General features: G+C 42.7%; 1 long non-coding RNA gene across 2 annotated transcripts in view; it reads right to left on the bottom strand.

Moving 5' to 3' along the window:
* LOC138989868 (uncharacterized) overlaps positions 1–17,018 on the bottom strand; it is a 22,894-nt gene extending 5,876 nt beyond the window's left edge. Inside the window, exon 1 of one of the 2 annotated variants that reach the window (XR_011465990.1) lies at positions 16,881–17,018. This is a non-coding gene — a long non-coding RNA (uncharacterized lncRNA). Of the gene's footprint in view, positions 1–16,800 lie in introns of both variants that reach the window. The other variant, XR_011465989.1, reaches the window with a different exon arrangement.

Genomic DNA, 17,018 nt, shown 5'->3' with positions numbered 1-17,018 from the left:
TCTGGAATCAACCCTTCTTGGGACTTGCATGAGTCCATTGTCTTATGTGGTCACTCAGGCTCCTTCCTGTGTGTCTTTTCTCTGACCTCCCTTTATTTTTGTTGTCTCCATTCATTACCCATTGCTCTCTTGAGCTACACTGGAGGTTCATGGCTTTTGAGGGCTCACAGAACCCTTTGATCCTCTGTTGATCTCTCCTCCCAGGAAAAATATGTGTATATTACCTGTACATAGGTTTCTTTTCATATGATATCATCCAGGGGTTTGCGGGTCCACCTAGACTCTTGGATTCCAGATTAAGAAGCCTTATCTATACACTTTCCTAGAGTTATTTCATCCACTTCCACAGGAACTACTTGTTCTTCATAACTTTTAAAAATTCAAGTGTAGTGGAGAGGAAGGGATGAGTAGATAGAATACAGAGGATTTTTAAGATAGTGAAACTACTTTGTATTATATAATATTTTTGTAACATCTAATGGGAAAACTGAAATTTAAATTTGAGCCAACCCAATACTATTATTCCAGTACTCTTGCCTGGAAAATCCCATGGATGGAGGAGCCTTGGTAGGCTATAGTCCATGGAGTCGCTGAGGGTTGGACACGACTGAGCGACTTCACTTTCACTTTTCACTTCCATGCATTGGAGAAGGAAATGGCAACCCACTCCAGTGTTCTTGCCTGGAGAATCCCAGGGCCCGGGGAGCCTGGTGGGAGGCTATCTATGGGGTTGCACAGAGTCGGACACGACTGAAGTGACTTAGCAGCAATGCTATTACAATGATGAATATATGTCATTATACATTTTTGTCCAAACCCATAGAATACCAAGAATGAAACCTAATAGAAACTACAAACTTTGGGTGGTAATGAAAATCAGATGACAATATAAATTGGGATCTGTTTCTGGACCCTTCTCTTCCATGATATATTTATTGATTCTTCCTTCAGAAGCACACCATCTTGATTACGGTGACTTTATAGTAGGCCTTTAAATAGTCTCTAACTTTGTGGTTTTTTAAAAGTGTTTTGAAAATAATTTTTGTATGGCTACACATTTTAGAATCAGCTTGTTAATTTCTACAAAAAAAAAAAAGCCTGCTGATGTTTTGCATTGAATCTACAGATTAGTGTGGTGAGGATGAACATCTTCTCATTTATCTCCCCAACCTTCCACCCCTCCCCCACCACCAGGACCTGCTCTTGTGTTATCTACCATCATCCCTGACCCTGAAACTGGGAGGCACCTTTAACCTTGCCCTCTCCCTTAGCCCTAACGACAATCATGAAGGTCTGCTGATTTTTCTCTTTGTCCCTAGTGGTATCATGTGCAGGCCTTCCTCATTACTCACTCAGATAATTGCAATCACTGCTTAATAGTTGGACCCAGCAAATATAACTCACATATCAGCCTGAGAGGCTGCTTTTGCAAATCTGACCCCACCCATCTAGCTTGACACCCATTAGCTCAGGGTGAATTTCCAGTTGGCTTAACTTGACATATACCAGTTCACTATCTGGCTCTTTTGTACCTTCTTGGCAGCATTTCCCAATATCCACTGCCCCTTCCTTTTCCTGAAAGCCTCCCCACCCCCTGAATGAGTTGGGGCCCCTTGTTGATGCACCCATCATGCCCGGTACATGGGACTGGGCACATAAGGCAGGGTCTCTTGCTCAAAAATTGTTAAGAATTTCAAGATACAACAGCAGAGTTTTAAACCAGGTGTGAGTGAGGCTCTTGTGAGCACAGGGCTCTTCATGACTGTACTGGGCCTTTGCATATCCCATGCTTGTCAGTGTCTCTGTTTCTATGGAGCAGGAAGCTCTAGAGCTCTGAAGAGCCCGGGCAGGTCATCTGTGAAGTGAGTTGCTTTTTTCCAAAACCAGTGGCTTTTGTTCCTTTGTGATCACTTTGATTGCTCTTAGATCAGAGAACATTGACTACTATTATAGTCTAGCTGCTTAATTCTGACAACTGAGTCAACAAATAATTACGTTTGATGAGGCCAGCTGTGATCAGGGTATTTCGAGATGAAATGAGTTTGCCTCTGGTTTCGTCATCAGCCAGTGACCCCACTGCAAAGGTGGGGATGGTGATAAACCTTCAGGCACAGAAGTCACCAGTTTTGGGGTAGTATAACCAGCCTGTGCTCATTCTCAGTAAACATCTGTTCTTATGCAAAGGATTCTACACATGAAACAGGTTTTCCAGGTGCCTCGGTGGTAATGAATCCGCCTGCCAATGTAGGAGGCGGGTTCGATCCCTGGGTTGGGAAAATCCCCTGGAGAAGGAAATGGCAACAGACTCCAACATTCTTGCCTGAAAAAGCCCATGGATAGAGGAGCCTGACTGGCTACAGTCCATGGGATCACAAAAGAGACAGACATGACTTAGTGACTAAACAACAAATACATTAAACTTTCCAAAAAAGCTCCTTTAAATAGACTGGAAATGCATGCCTATGTGTATCTGATGTTATTTACACAAAGTGTAAGTGTGTGATTGAAGGGGGAAATGTGCAGCGAGGTAGCATCCCACAGTCTGGGGCAAAGTATGGGGTGCTTGCTGTGATCTGCTTTGTTCTCAGGTCCTAGTGAGAGTCTTCACGGTCAAGTATAAGAAGCCTTCTAGTCTGACTTACTGCTACTTCCCCTGGCTTAGTTTCTCCTGCTCTGGACGCCTTTTCAGCATGGATTGTGCTCTATGCAGTCTTTTATCTCTAATACGCATGAGGTCTGGAAATAGGTCCAGTAAATGGCTAATGAATGGAACATAAAGGGAGGAAAAAAAGAGGGAAAGAATCAGAGGGGAGATTTCAGGGTTGGATTATATTATCTTGTGGAAATAAGATAACTTATATTACCCCCTACCACCACCACCTAGAGCAGACAATAAAGCAAAACACAGCCTTACTTAATCTAAAGTTCAGCTTAAGTTTGTCCATAATGTAGATAATAACTCATTTCGGTTTAAGATAGCTAAATGCCCATATATGTAATACAAATGAAAACAAAAAAATTTAAAAACTAGCAGAAACAATAATAGATTTATATCGATAACATTTATGAAAGTTGTTTTCTTAATAACATGTATGTAACTTTGACTTTTTAAATTTAGTTGTTCATTTATTTATTCAACAGACATGGACTGTTTATTATGTGTCTACCTAGGGAACAGATTCCCATGATCAAACATTCTATAATTCACCATCATCCATTTGTGGATTTAATATACTTAAAAAGGAAATCTTTTTAACAGTAAAAATATTAAGTCTATTCCTCTCTCTCTCTTTCTTGCCCAAGCTATATAAAACGGACAAAAAGCATAACACAAGGCCATGTGAAAAAGCAGGGCAGCACCAATGTGCAAACTGCGTGTGCATTCCAGAAGACTTGAACATTATCTCGTAATATTGACTCTGGAATCTGTGTGCCAATTCAGCCCACAGAGAAAGACTTACATGGTAGTATCTTATTTTCATATAATAATGTCATCTGCAAAGCATTTTCATAGGTGTAATGTCACTTCAAATATGCCTTCTAGAACCCAACAACCTGAAGCAGACATATTGACAAATACCTGAACACATAGTAGTAACTCAAAAGCTACATTTTTTTTTGGCTGCACGGGGTCTTCACTGCTGCACATGGGTTTTCTCTAGTTGTGGTGAGTGGGGGCTACTCTCCTGTTGAGGAGCTCGGGCTCTAGAGCATGCAGGTTTCAGTAGCTGTGGCACGTGGGCTTTAGTTGCCCCACACCATGTGGAATCTTCCCAGACCAGGCATCAAACTCTTGTCCCTTGCACTGGCAGGTGGATTCTTAACCACTGGACCACCAGGAACGTCCCCAATAGATATTTGCTGAATGAGTATATGAGTGAATATGGTTACAGGACACATAATCAAGAGCAAAGTATTAAAAGAACACAAAGACTTACTTTAGGTAAGTCCTAAAGGCATTTCAATCCAATAGCTGAATACACGTGTACTTAATTTAGTTTCTCAAATCCTCGCTGTATCTCAGGAGGGATTCTCTTCTTCTCTGGGTGGGAAAGACAACCTGTCCATGCCGATTGTGATGACAGTGATGGTGATGGTGACGACCATACAAGCTGCACACGGTTAGGCAGAATTCCCGGATGACCCAATGTCCTTCACCTTTGCATAATTCCCTCCTCTGTAAATATTATGTTACATCACATGACAAAAAGGTTTTGCAGATGTAATTAAGGTTACTAATCAATTGATCTTAAGATAGGCTCACCCACTCACATGAGTCCTTCTCTGTTGGATGCAGAGGGGAAGTCTGAGACCTGCTTTGGCTGGCTTGAAAGACTACAAGTGTCTATTCCACGAGTTGCCCGTGGCGGGAGGGGCAGCTGAGGTCACAGGGGAAAAACCTGTGATCAGCTTCTGGGAGCTAGGAGTGGCCCCTGGCTGACAGCCAGCAAGGAAATAATAAGGGATCTCAGTTCTACAACTGCAGAACACTGAATTCTGCCAAAAGCAAGAATGATCTGGGAAGCCACTTTCTCCCCAGAGCCTCCAGACCAGCCAGACTGGATGACACCATGGTTTCTGCCAGAGAACCAGCCATGCCATACTAGTCTTCTGGCAGACAGAGCTGTGGGTCAATATTGATACTGTTTTAAGCCACTACAGCCCCTGGAGAAGGGAATGGCTACCCACTCCAGCCTTCTGGCCTGGAGAATTCCATGGACAAAGGAGCCTGGCAGGCTACAGCCTATGGAGTCACAAAAAGTCGGACATGACTGAGCAAATTCCACTTCACTTTAAGCCACTACGTTTGTGGTAATTTCCTATTAGCAACAGAAAACCAATCCAGTTGTTGATGATATTTTTAAGGTGTGGAAAATTCCTGTGCAGTTTACAGGGAAGCCCGAGCGATGATTTAGAGAAACAGGGAAATAGGTGGGCTTGGCACCCTGGGCTGGGCAAGGTGTGGCCAGCCACCAGGAACTTCAGTATTCTGAAACGGGGTCTGACAGGCGGGAAGAAGACCATGCCATCAGCAAGAGCCTGAAAGACAGAGCATTATCTTTGGGAATCACTTAGAATAACATCGTCCTCTTTCATTCAACAAATTTATATTTGTTCTATTCTCAGTGTTGCATGTAATTACATATATGTATACCAGTCAGATGGATAAGGTCCCTGTTCTCAAGGGGCTTCCATGCTAGTGAGCATGGAGGAACCAGAGGATAAAAAAACTTTTATCAGTGTCTGAGAGCAAAGTCATTCCAGGTAATAAATGCAAGAAAGACAACGAAGCACATGAATGTGAAGGAGGCAGCCAGGTAGGGGTGGGACTGCTGGGGTCGAAGAAGGCATCTGGGGGTGGGGAGGGACATTTCAAATGAGATCCAGATGGTGCAAAGTGGCAAGATGGTAAGGTCAGAGCATTCTGGACAGAGAGAACAGCAAGTGCAAAAACCCTGAGGTCAGAAAAGCAAGTAAATAATGTGGCCAAGTCACTGGAGAGAAGGAGGTAGGCTGAAGACAGGCGGTGGAGGATTGCATCGGCATCAGGGAGGAGCTGGGATTTAAATGTGTGTGCACTGGGTTCTAAGAAGGAGAAGGGAATCATCTGATGTGGTGTTTCTAAAAGGTTGTTCTCAGGGCTAAGAGTCCAGGTAGGAGTGAGAGCAGGGAGGCCAGGGGTGAGAGGCATCAAGAGTTCTCGTTCTTGGGCCTCCCTGGTAGCCCAGTGGTAAAGAATCCACCTGCCAACATGGGAGACACGGGTTCAATCCCTGATCGGGGAAGACCCCGCACACCTCAGAGCAACTAAGCTTGTGCAGCAACTACTAAAGCCCTTGCACCCTAGAGCCTGTGCTCCACAAGAGGAGTCACTGAAAAAAAAAAAGCATGCATACCACAACTAGAGAGTCGCCCCTGCTCAACGCAACTAGAGAAAAGCTCACGCAGCAGCAGAGACCCAGCCCAGCCACAAATCAATAAAAATAAATTTTTTAGAAGTATTCTGGTCCTAGCAGGATGACTCTCAATATCGGCCGATTCTTAAAAGACAAGCAGGCAAGCAAATAAAACACTTTTATTCTGAAGTAATTTGAGGTGAATTTAACTCAGATGACCATTTTATCTACTACTGTGGGCTCAACGCAACTAGAGAAAAGCTCACGCAGCAGCAAAGACCCAGCCCAGCCACAAATCAATAAAAATAAATTTTTTTAAAGTATTCTGGACCTAGCAGGATGACTCTCAATATCGGCCGATTCTTAAAAGATAAGCAGGCAAGCAAATAAAACACTTTTATTCTGAAGTAATTTGAGGTGAATTTAACTCAGATGACCATTTTATCTACTACTGTGGGCAGGAATCCCTTAGAAGAAATGGAGTAGCCATCATAGTCAACAAAAGAGTCTGAAATGCAGTACTTGGATGCAATCTCAAAAACGAAGAATGATCTCTGTTCGTTTCCAAGGCAAACCATTCAATATCATGGTAATCCAAGTCTATGCCCCGACCAGTAACGCTGAAGAAGCTGAACAGTTCTATGCAGACCTACAAGACCTTTTAGAACACCCAAAAAAGATGTCGTTTTCATTATAGGGGACTGGAATGCAAAAGTAGGAAGTCAAGAAACATCTGGAGTAACAGACAAATTTTGCCTTGGAGTACAGAATGAAGCAGGGCAAAAGCTAATAGAGTTCTGCCAAGAGAACGCACTGGTCGTAGCAAACACCCTCTTCCAACAACACAAGAGAAGACTTTACACATGGACATCACCAGATGGCCAACACCAAAATCAGACTGATTATATTCTTTGTAGCCAAAGATGGAGAAGCGCTATACAGTCAGCAAAAACAAGACTGGGAGCTGACTGTGGCTCGGATCATGAACTGCTTATTGCCAAATTCAGACTGAAATTGAAGAAAGTGGAGAAAACCACTAGACCATTCAGGTATGACCTAAATCAAATCCCTTATGACTATACAGTGGAAGTGAGAAATAGATTTAAGGGACTAGATCTGATAGACAGAGTGCCTGATGAACTATGGACGGAGGTGTGTGACATTGTACAGGAGACAGGGATCAAGACCATCCCTATAGAAAAGAAATGCAAAAAAGCAAAATGGCTGTCTGGGGAGGCCTTACAAATAGCTGTGAAAAGAAGGGAAGCAAAAAGCAAAGGAGAAAAGGAAAGATATACCCATTTGAGTGCAGAGTTCCAAAGAATAGCAAGGAGAGATAAGAAAGCCTTCTTCAGTGATCAATGCAAAGAGATAGAGGAAAACAACAGAATGGGAAAGACTAGAGATCTCTTCAAGAAAATTAGAGATACCAAGAGAACATTTCATGCAAAGATGGGCTCAATAAAGGGCAGAAATGGTATGGACCTAACAGAAGCAGAAGATATTAAGACAAGGTGGCAAGAATACACAGAAAAAGTGTACAAAAAAGATCTTCACGACCCAGATAATCACGATGGTGTGATCACTGACCTAGAGCCAGACATCCTGGAATGTGAAGTCAAGTGGGCCTTAGGAAGCATCACTATGAACAAAGCTAGTGGAGGTGATGGAATTCCAGTTGGGCTATTTCAAATCCTGAAAGATGACGCTGTGAAAGTGCTGCCCTCAATATGCCAGCAAATTTGGAAAACTCAGCAGTGGCCACAGGACCGGAAGAGGTCAGTTTTCATTCCAATCCCAAAGAAAGGCAATGCCAAAAAATGCTCAAACTACCTCACAAATGCATTCATCTGACATACTGGTAGAGTAATGCTCAAAATTCTCCAAGCCAGGCTTCAGCAATAAGTGAACCGTGAACTTCCAGATGTTCAAGCTGGATTTAGAAAAGGCAGAGGAACCAGAGATCAAATTGCCAACATCCCCTGGATCATCAAAAAAGCAAGAGAGTTCCAGAAAAACATCTATTTCTGCTTTATTGACTCTGCCAAAGCCTTTCACTGTGTAGATCACAATAAACTGGAAACTTCTGAAAGAGATGGGAATACCAGACCACCTGACCTGCCTCTTGAGAAACCTGTATGCAGGTCAGGAAGCAATAGTTAGAACTGGACATGGAACAACAGACTGGTTCCATTTCGGGAAAGGAGCACATCAAGGCTGTATACTGTCACCCTGCTTTTTTAACTTCTATGCAGAGTACATCATGAAAAACGCTAGACTGGATGAAGCACAAGCTGGAATCAAGATTGCCGGGAGAAATATCAATGACCTCAGATATGCAGATGACACCACTGTTATGGCAGAAGAAGAACTAAAGAGCCTCTTGCTGAAAGTCAAAGAGAAGAGTGAAAATGTTGTCTTAAAGCTCAACATTCAGAAAACGAAGATCATGGCATCTGGTCCCATCACTTCATGGGAAATAGATGGGGAAACAGTGGCTGACTTTATTTTTTGGGGCTCCAAAATCACTGCAGATGGTGATTGCCACCATGAAATTAAAAGACGCATACTCCTTGGAAGGAAAGTTATGACCAACCTAGATAGCATATTCAAAAGCAGAGACATTATTTTGCCAACAAACTTCCATCTAGTCAAGGCTATGGTTTTTCCAGTGGTCATGTATGGATGTGAGAGTTGGACTATAAAGAAAACTGAGGGCTGAAGAATTGATGCTTTTGAACTGTGGTGTTAGAGAAGACTCTTGAGAGTTCCTTGGATGGCAAGGAGGTTCAACCAGTCCATCCTAAAGGAGATCAGTCCTGAGTGTTCATTGGAAGGACTGATGTTGAAGCTGAAACTCCAATACTTCGGCCACCTGATGTGAAGAGCTGACTCATTTGAAAAGACCCTGATGCTGGGAAAGATTGAGGGCAGGAGTAGGGGACAGAGGATGAGATGGTTGGATGGCATCCCTGATTCGATGGACATGAGTTTCAGTAAACTCTGGGAATTGGTGATGGACAGGGATGCCTGGCGTGCTGTGGTCCATGGGGGTCTCAAAGAGTCGGACACGACTGTGCGACTGAACTGAAGACATTAACGTTGGTGCAGTTTTTATTAAGTAAACTACATACTGCATTCACATTTTACCAGTTTTTTCACTAACGTCATCTGTCTGTTCCGAGATCAAATCCAGGACACTGTCATGTTGCATTTAGGACTTAATTCTTTCTAGTGTTTTATTTTAGGATGCACAAATGTAAACCCAGCTGTAAGTTTATTAGGCTTTTAGCTCTTGTATTACTGTACACCAAAACAAACTCATAAGTTATTTTCACGCAAAACTGAAAAAAAAATTAAAACCAATATAACTCAAATTAATTTACTATGATGATTATTTTTTTAAACGAAAATCAGTTGCTGCTTTGCTAAATGAGTATGCAGCACTGCTACGGCCTGAGGGCTTTCACATTCTCTGTCCCTACCCTATTTACTTCTTCCCACCACTGTTATCAATTTGATCAACTGCAAAACCTTATTTCACACAGCAAGCCATGACATATTGGGTTTTCAGTAGGCTCAGACTCGCCCCTACTCTATTTTTTCACACTATCGCCTCTCCTTCCAACCACTGAACTGAGATAATAAAAGCAGTGGCAGGTGGACCCAGTGAACTGTAAACTTAAACACAAACCTGGTGATGGTACGAGCAGTAGTACTTTTCAGAAGATGCCAATCAGAGAATTAGATATGCTTATATCAACTGTTTAAAAGGTTATTGTTGAAATAGAAAAAGAAAAAAACACCACCCGAGATGCTATTTTACAAATACATCTGTAAGCCCTAGTTTAAGAAAACACTGCAGTGAGGTTACACATAATGTATGATGAGAATCTAGATTATTTAAAGCCTCCTGGAGATGAAGGAGATTGAGTGGGAGTTACTGAGGTACATGGGGAGGGGGTGGAAGTAGTCAGAAGAGCAGGTGCAAAGACTTGAAGGAGGCGTGAGAGAAGGTCTCGCATTTTTCTACTTTTTATTGGAGTTTAGCTGCTTTGCAGTGTTAATTTCTACTGTATGACAAAGCAAATCGGCTATCAGTTCAGTTCAGTCGCTCAGTTGTGTCCGACTCTTTGCAACCCCATGGACTGCAGCACGCTGGGCCTCCCTGTCCATCACCAACTCCCAGAGTTTACTCAAACTCATCTCCATTGAGTCAGTGATGCCATTGAATCGGCTATACATATACATATATTCTGCCCTTTTTGGATTTCCCTCCCTTTTAGGTCACCAGAGAGCCATGAGTAAAGTTCCCTGTGCTATACAGTAGGCTCTAGTTAGCTGTCTATTTTATCCATCATATCAATAGTGTACGTGTGTCAGTCCCATTCGGGGGTCTCATATTTTTCAAGCTGTATGTATTTCAGCCCGGAGAATCTAGGGAGTGAGGGTGCAGATAAGAGAGGTGCTGGGGAGGGGCCAGCACCAGGTGCGGTGGCTGGGCAAGTCAGAAGGGGGCAGCCAGGTTGTTCATATGTGTTCTTCTAGGTTTGTGGAGAACTAAAAAGTTTTGAGGTGGAGTGTTAACGTGATTGGGTTTGCCTATTAGAGACATGACTTTGTCTCCTGTGAGAGTCAGATTTGAGGCACGAAGATCAGAACAAAAAGATTTTGTTGGGCCAGGTGGGAGAGGATGAGATTTGATCTCGTCTCACAGTGAGAACACAGAAGAATGAATTCGACATCTGAAAGGTAGAATCAAAAGGATTTGGGTATGAATGGGCTGTGGAAGTAAGGAATTGGGAGAGGGATCTTGAAGGCTGCTTGAAGGTTTCTGGAATGGCAACTAATAACACAGCATTTAAGGTTATTTAGAGTCTACAACTTGATTTTTTTTTCTTAAACTGTTTTTAATGTTTTGGTTCCCCAGCATTAATAATAACAACTAGAGCATAGGGCTTACTACGTCAGGAAGTGTTCTAAGCGCCCCATATATATTTTATTGACTCTAAAAGCTCATTAACTATAAGATGCACCATTATCCCATGTACTATTAGAAGAAAAATTACTGTCAATTAAATATGCTTGACACACAAGACACATCCTGATTTCAAAGTAATAGATATCCTGGACTCAATGATTTATGGCATGCACTCATTTTATCTTTATGTCAAGCCCTCTGAGGTAGATTCTATAATTATCCTCATTGTTCAAATGAGGAAAACAGAGGCAGAGAGATTACAAAACTTGTTCTCTCCAGTCTCTATCCAGGTAGTCAGTGGTAGGGCCAGAATTTGGATCCAGGCAGTCTGGCTTTAAAGTCTGTGCTCTTAGCTCCAAGGATAGGTATTGAATAAAGCACTACATTCAAGTTCATCCCACTCTAATGACTGATATTTGTGTTAGAGATGAAACTAGAAACACCTGAGAAGCAGCACCTGCTTTGTAGTTCCACCCTATAAAACACTGGATTGAACCCTCAGGCCAGTGACTGCGGGGAGGGCGCCATCCTGGCACGGAGGACCGAGAACACCTTGTTCTATCTGGCAGAAAGCACTGCATTCCTTCAAGTGTGTTTCCTGACTCTAAGCTATGACATTTCTTGTTGGAGAGACAAGGTGTATAACTGGGCATGTTTGAAACAACCATCATCTGTCAGAGAGCTGTGCTGTTTTCAATATTCCAAAGGCCAAAAGGTAGGTAACAAATAACTAGGACTTTGGGTCAGGTTGAGGAATGATCAATTGATACATTTTTAAATCAAGAAATCTTTACGAGAGTGTGCTATGTGCCAGGCACTGGGGTAGGCCCAGGAAATCCAGAGATAAATTAAGCCCCAGACTTGTCATCACATCTAGATGGAAGGGGTGGTCAGACAAGTACATTACAACCCACAGAGGTAATTGTCATGGACTGACTTCAAATCTTTCAAAGTAATCCAAGGATGAGGAAATGGTGAGGGTGTAGCTGAAACATGATGGTTCATGTGTGAATTGTTGACACTGGGTTTTACATATATGAGTTCAATACACTATTATACTTCTAAATACATAAAACAAAATCTCTATGATAAATGAGGTAGAAAGAAAACAGGGTGAAGAACACGTTCAAAAGGACTCTACACCACATGGAAAAAACCTAAGGGTTCATCAACAGATAAATTGTGTGTGTGTGTATGTCCATCAACACATACAGTAGAATACCATGCAGTCATAAAAAGAATGAAACCTTGCCATTAGCAGCAACATGGAAGAACTTGGGGGGCATTATGCTAAGTGAAATAAATCAGTCAGAGAAAGATAAATACGTATGATGTTGCCTATATATGTATTATGTTTATTCTAAAAACTACAGCAAACTAGCTGTAACAAAAGAAGCAGAGAGAGAGAACAAACTACTGGTTATCAGTTATGGGGGACAATAAAGGGGTGGGGGAGTGGGAGGCGCAAACCACTGGGTGTAAGACAGGCACAAGGATGCATTTAAAACATGGGGAATATAACCAATATTTTGTAATAACTGCAAACTACAAATAATTATAAAAGTCAGTATTTCATAGTAACCTTTAAAAATTTAGAAATTAGTTTTTTAATTTTTAAAAAGGAGCCCATCCCAAGTTTAAAGAAAGGAAGTTTTATGGGCTTTATTTTTTAAAAAATGACATTTTAATTAGCCTTGAGAGATTGTGACTTAAAAGGAAAACAGTGCCTGAAGGAAACTGCCAAGAATAGGCATCTAGCATAGCATGCCATCCACACTGATTATTATTTGTAGGATTTTGTGTATTTTGGTAATAAAAATCTACTAAAAAAAGGCATTTATTCAGTACAGTGAAAGCATAGGAGAATGAGAAAATTATTCTACTCCAAGAATTCCTAAGTCCTCAGATCTAGGCAACAGTAAAGGCAGGTCTCTAAGTAACTGGATGATCAGCAGAGAAGGTTGTGAACCTTCTGAAAATGATACGTAAGTGAGGGGGTGTGACTGTCAATACCGCCACACACCCGTCTCATAAGATATCACGTTCAAATCCACTTCATTCCTGATCACTTTTCCTCTTTTTTTCTTAGGACTTTTTTTTTTTTAATATCCTTATTTAGTGGAATTTCCAGGAAGGAAAAAAATCTTTCTCTACCCTTCTAGGTTCCTTTGGCTGGTTTAAGAATTAAATTGACATAAGACAGACTAATATGAGAAAAATCAAATAAAAGTGTACTAACATGAAACCACTACACCATTCAGGTATGACCTAAATCAAATCCCTTATGATTACACAGTGGAAGTGAGAAATAGATTTAAGGGCCTAGATCTGATAGACTGAATGCCTGATGAACTATGGACGGAGGTTCATGTCCAGTTCTAACTGTTGCTTCCTGACCTGCATATAGGTTTCTCAAGAGGCAGGTCAGGTGGTCTGGTATTCCCATCTCTTGAAGAATTTTCCACAGTTTATTGTGATCCACACAGTCAAAGGCTTTGGCATAGTCAATAAAGCAGAAATAGATGTTTTTCTGGAACTCTCTTGCTTTTTCCATGATCCAGCGGATGTTGGCAATTTGACATTTTACAGGAGACAGGGATCAAGACCATCCCCATGGAAAAGAAATGCAAAAAAGCAAAATGGCTGTCTGAGGAGGCCTTACAAATAGCTGTGAAAAGAGACGTGAAAAGGAGATATAAGCATCTGAATGCAGAGTTCCAAAGAATAGCAAGGAGAGATAAGAAAGCCTTCCTCGGTGATCAATGCAAAGAAATAGAGGAAAACAACAGAATGGGAAAGACTAGAGATCTCTTCAAGAAAATTAGAGATACCACGGGAACATTTCATGCAAAGATGGGCTCAATAAAGGACAGAAATGGCATGGAACTAACAGAAGCACAAGATATTAAGAAGAGATGGCAAGAATACACAGAAGAACTGTACAAAATAGATCTTCACGACCCAGATAATCACGATGGTGTGATCACTCACCTAGGGCCAGACATCCTGGAATGTGAAGTCAAGTGGGCCTTAGAAAGCATCACTGCGAACAAAGCTAGTGGAGGTGATGGAATTCCAGTTGAGCTATTTAAAATCCTGAAAGACGATGCTGTGAAAGTGCTGCACTCAATATGCCAGCAAATTTGGAAAACTCAGCAGTGGCCACAGGACTGGAAAAGGTCAGTTTTCATTCCAATCCCAAAGAAAGGCAATGCCAAACAATGCTCAAATTACCGCACAATTGCACTCATCTCACACGCTAGTAAAGTAATGCTCAAAATTCTCCAAGCCAGGCTTCGGCAGTATGTGAACCATGAACTTCCAGATGTTCAAGCTGGTTTTAGAAAAGGCAGAGGAACCAGAGATCAAATTGCCAACATCCGCTGGATCATGGAAAAAGCAAGAGAGTTCCACAAAAACATCTATTTCTGCTTTATTGACTATGCCAAAGCCTTTGACTATGTGGATCACAATAAACTGTGGAAAATTCTGAAAGAGATGGGAATACCAGATCACCTGACCTGCCTCTTGAGAAACCTATATGCAGGTCAGGAAGCAACAGTTAGAACTGGACATGGAACAACAGACTGGTTCCAAATAGGAAAAGGAGCGCGTCAAGGCTGTATATTGTCACCCTGCTTACTTAACTTATATGCAGAGTACATCATGAGAAACGCTGGGCTGGAAGAAGCACAAGCTGGAATCAAGATTGCCGGGAGAAATCTCAATAACCTCAGATATGTAGATGACACCACTCTTATGGCAGAAAGTGAAGAGGAACTAAAGAGCCTCTTGATGAAAGTGAAAGAGGAGAGTGAAAAAGTTGGTTTAAAGCTCAACATTCAGAAAACTAGGATCATGGCATCTGGTCCCATCACGTCATGGCAAATAGATGGGGAAATAGTGGAAACAGCGTCAGATCATATTTTTGGGGGCTCTAAAATCACTGCAGATGATGACTGCAGCCATGAAATTAAAAGACGCTTACTCCTTGGAAGGAAAGTTATGACCAACCTAGATAGCATATTCAAAGGCAGAGACGTTACTTGCCAACAAAGGTCCGTCTAGTCAAGGCTATGGTTTTTCCAGTAGTCATGTATGGATGTGAGAGTTGGACTGTGAAGAAAGCTGAGCGCCAAAGAATTGATGCTTTTGAACTGTGGTGTTGGAGAAGACTTCTGAGAGTCCCTTGGACGACAAGGAGATCCAACCAGTCCATTCTAAAGGAGATCAGTCCTTGTTGTTCTTTGGAGGGAATGATGCTAAAGCTGAAACTCCAGTACGTTGGCCATCTCATGTAAAGAGTTGACTCATTGAAAAAGACTCTGATGCTGGGAGGGATTAGGGGCAGGAGGAGAAGGGGATGACAGAGGATGAGATGGCTGGATGGCATCACCGACTTGATGGAGGTGAGTATGGGTGAACTCCGGGAGTTGATGATGGACAGGGAGGCCTGGCATGCTGCAATTCATGGGGTTGCAAGGAGTCGGACATGACTGAGCAACTGAACTGAACTGAACATGAATACCTTAAATACCATCATTGCTGTTGCTGCTTAGTTGCTAAGTCCTGTCCAATTCTTTGGGACTCAATGGACTGTAACACACCAGGCTCCTCTGTCCATGGAATTTTCCAGGCAAGAATACTGCTTGTTGTTGTTCAGTCACTAAGTCGTGTCTGACTCTCTGTGACCCCATGGACTGCAACACACCAGATCTCCCTGTCCTTCACTATCTCCCAGAGTTTGCTCAAATTCATGTCCACTGAGTCGGTGATGCCATCCAACCATTCCATCCCTGTCACCTCCTTCTTCTCCTGCAAGAATAGTATGAAAAGGCCAAAAGAACACTGGAGTGGGTTGCCATTTCCTACTCCAGAGGATCTTCTGACCTAGGGACTGAACCCAAGTCTCCTGCATTGGCAGGTGGATTCTTTACCACTGAGCCATGTGGGGAGTCCAAATACCATCTTTAGCTAAAGACAAAAAATTGTTTTGCACGCTGGTTTGAGACTTCAAAGGCCAGGAAGGCAACTGACATGGAGATAAAAAGCAAATGTTTGGTAAACAAATAAATGCTTGCTGGGTTCCTCAGAGACAATAGGACACGGAGAAGAATTTTAACAGACTTTGGTAGGTTCCCTCTTGTCCACCACACCTAGTTCATACTATAGTTATCTCTGGTGACAGCTCCCTTCCTAGAACAGGTCCTCTGGCTACATTCTGCTAGACAGAGAAGGGGAAGGTCAAGTCTCTTTCAATGTCTTTTGGACTGTGACTGTTTTCAGATGGAAATAATGCACATGCAAAAGAGACATGTTGGGGTGGTGAATTTTACTCTTCTATGGATGAATGCCAAATCCAGATGAAGGGACTTTCCTGGTCCCTACGGTGGATAGGAATCCGCTTGCCAATGCAGGATTCCATCCGGGTCTGGGAAGATCCCACATGCTGCTAAGCAGCTAAGTCCACCTGTTGGCCGCATCCACTGAGCCTGCAAGCCCAGACTTCACAAGAGAAGACACCGCAGGGACATCAAGCATCGCAGTGAAGCCCAAGCATCACTAAAGAGCGCCACCCCGACCCAACGCCCATAAGTAGAGAAATCACATGCAGCAAAGAAGACCGATTGCAACCAATTGATAAATACTTAAAAAAAAAATCCAGATAAAAAAAATCACTTAATTATTAAATTTTCATCTTTGGCCACTCCATGCAACACCCGGGACCTTCGTTTCCCGAGCAGGGACTGAACCCCTACCACCTCTAGAGGAAGCCCAGGATCGTCGGGGCAGTCCCCCCCCAATTTTTCTTTTTTAAATACATCTCCAAAAGCATTTATTTCTATGGGAAGATTGCAGAAACACCGGTGAGAACGGAATTTTACTTCCACTCCGCATTTGCTCACAGGTCTCCTTCTCTACCTGGCTTCACTGACTGGGAGCCACTCGCCCCATTCCCGAAGGCTTCCAGTCAGCCCGGCCAGCCACGCCCTCCGGGGTACCTCGACGCCTCGGCCCGGGCAGCGACCCTAAGAGCTTCCTGCGTCTCCCTGCCGTGAGGAGGGAGAGCGATTTCGGCCCTCCCCATCTTCACATGGCTCCCAGGACGCTGCCATCTCTCCGAAATCCTCACCGGATCC

Source organism: Bos mutus, chromosome 11, assembly GCF_027580195.1.
Source record: "Bos mutus isolate GX-2022 chromosome 11, NWIPB_WYAK_1.1, whole genome shotgun sequence".
In the NCBI taxonomy this organism is placed as follows: domain Eukaryota; kingdom Metazoa; phylum Chordata; class Mammalia; order Artiodactyla; family Bovidae; genus Bos; species Bos mutus.
This window is presented reverse-complemented; position numbering and strand designations above follow the sequence as displayed.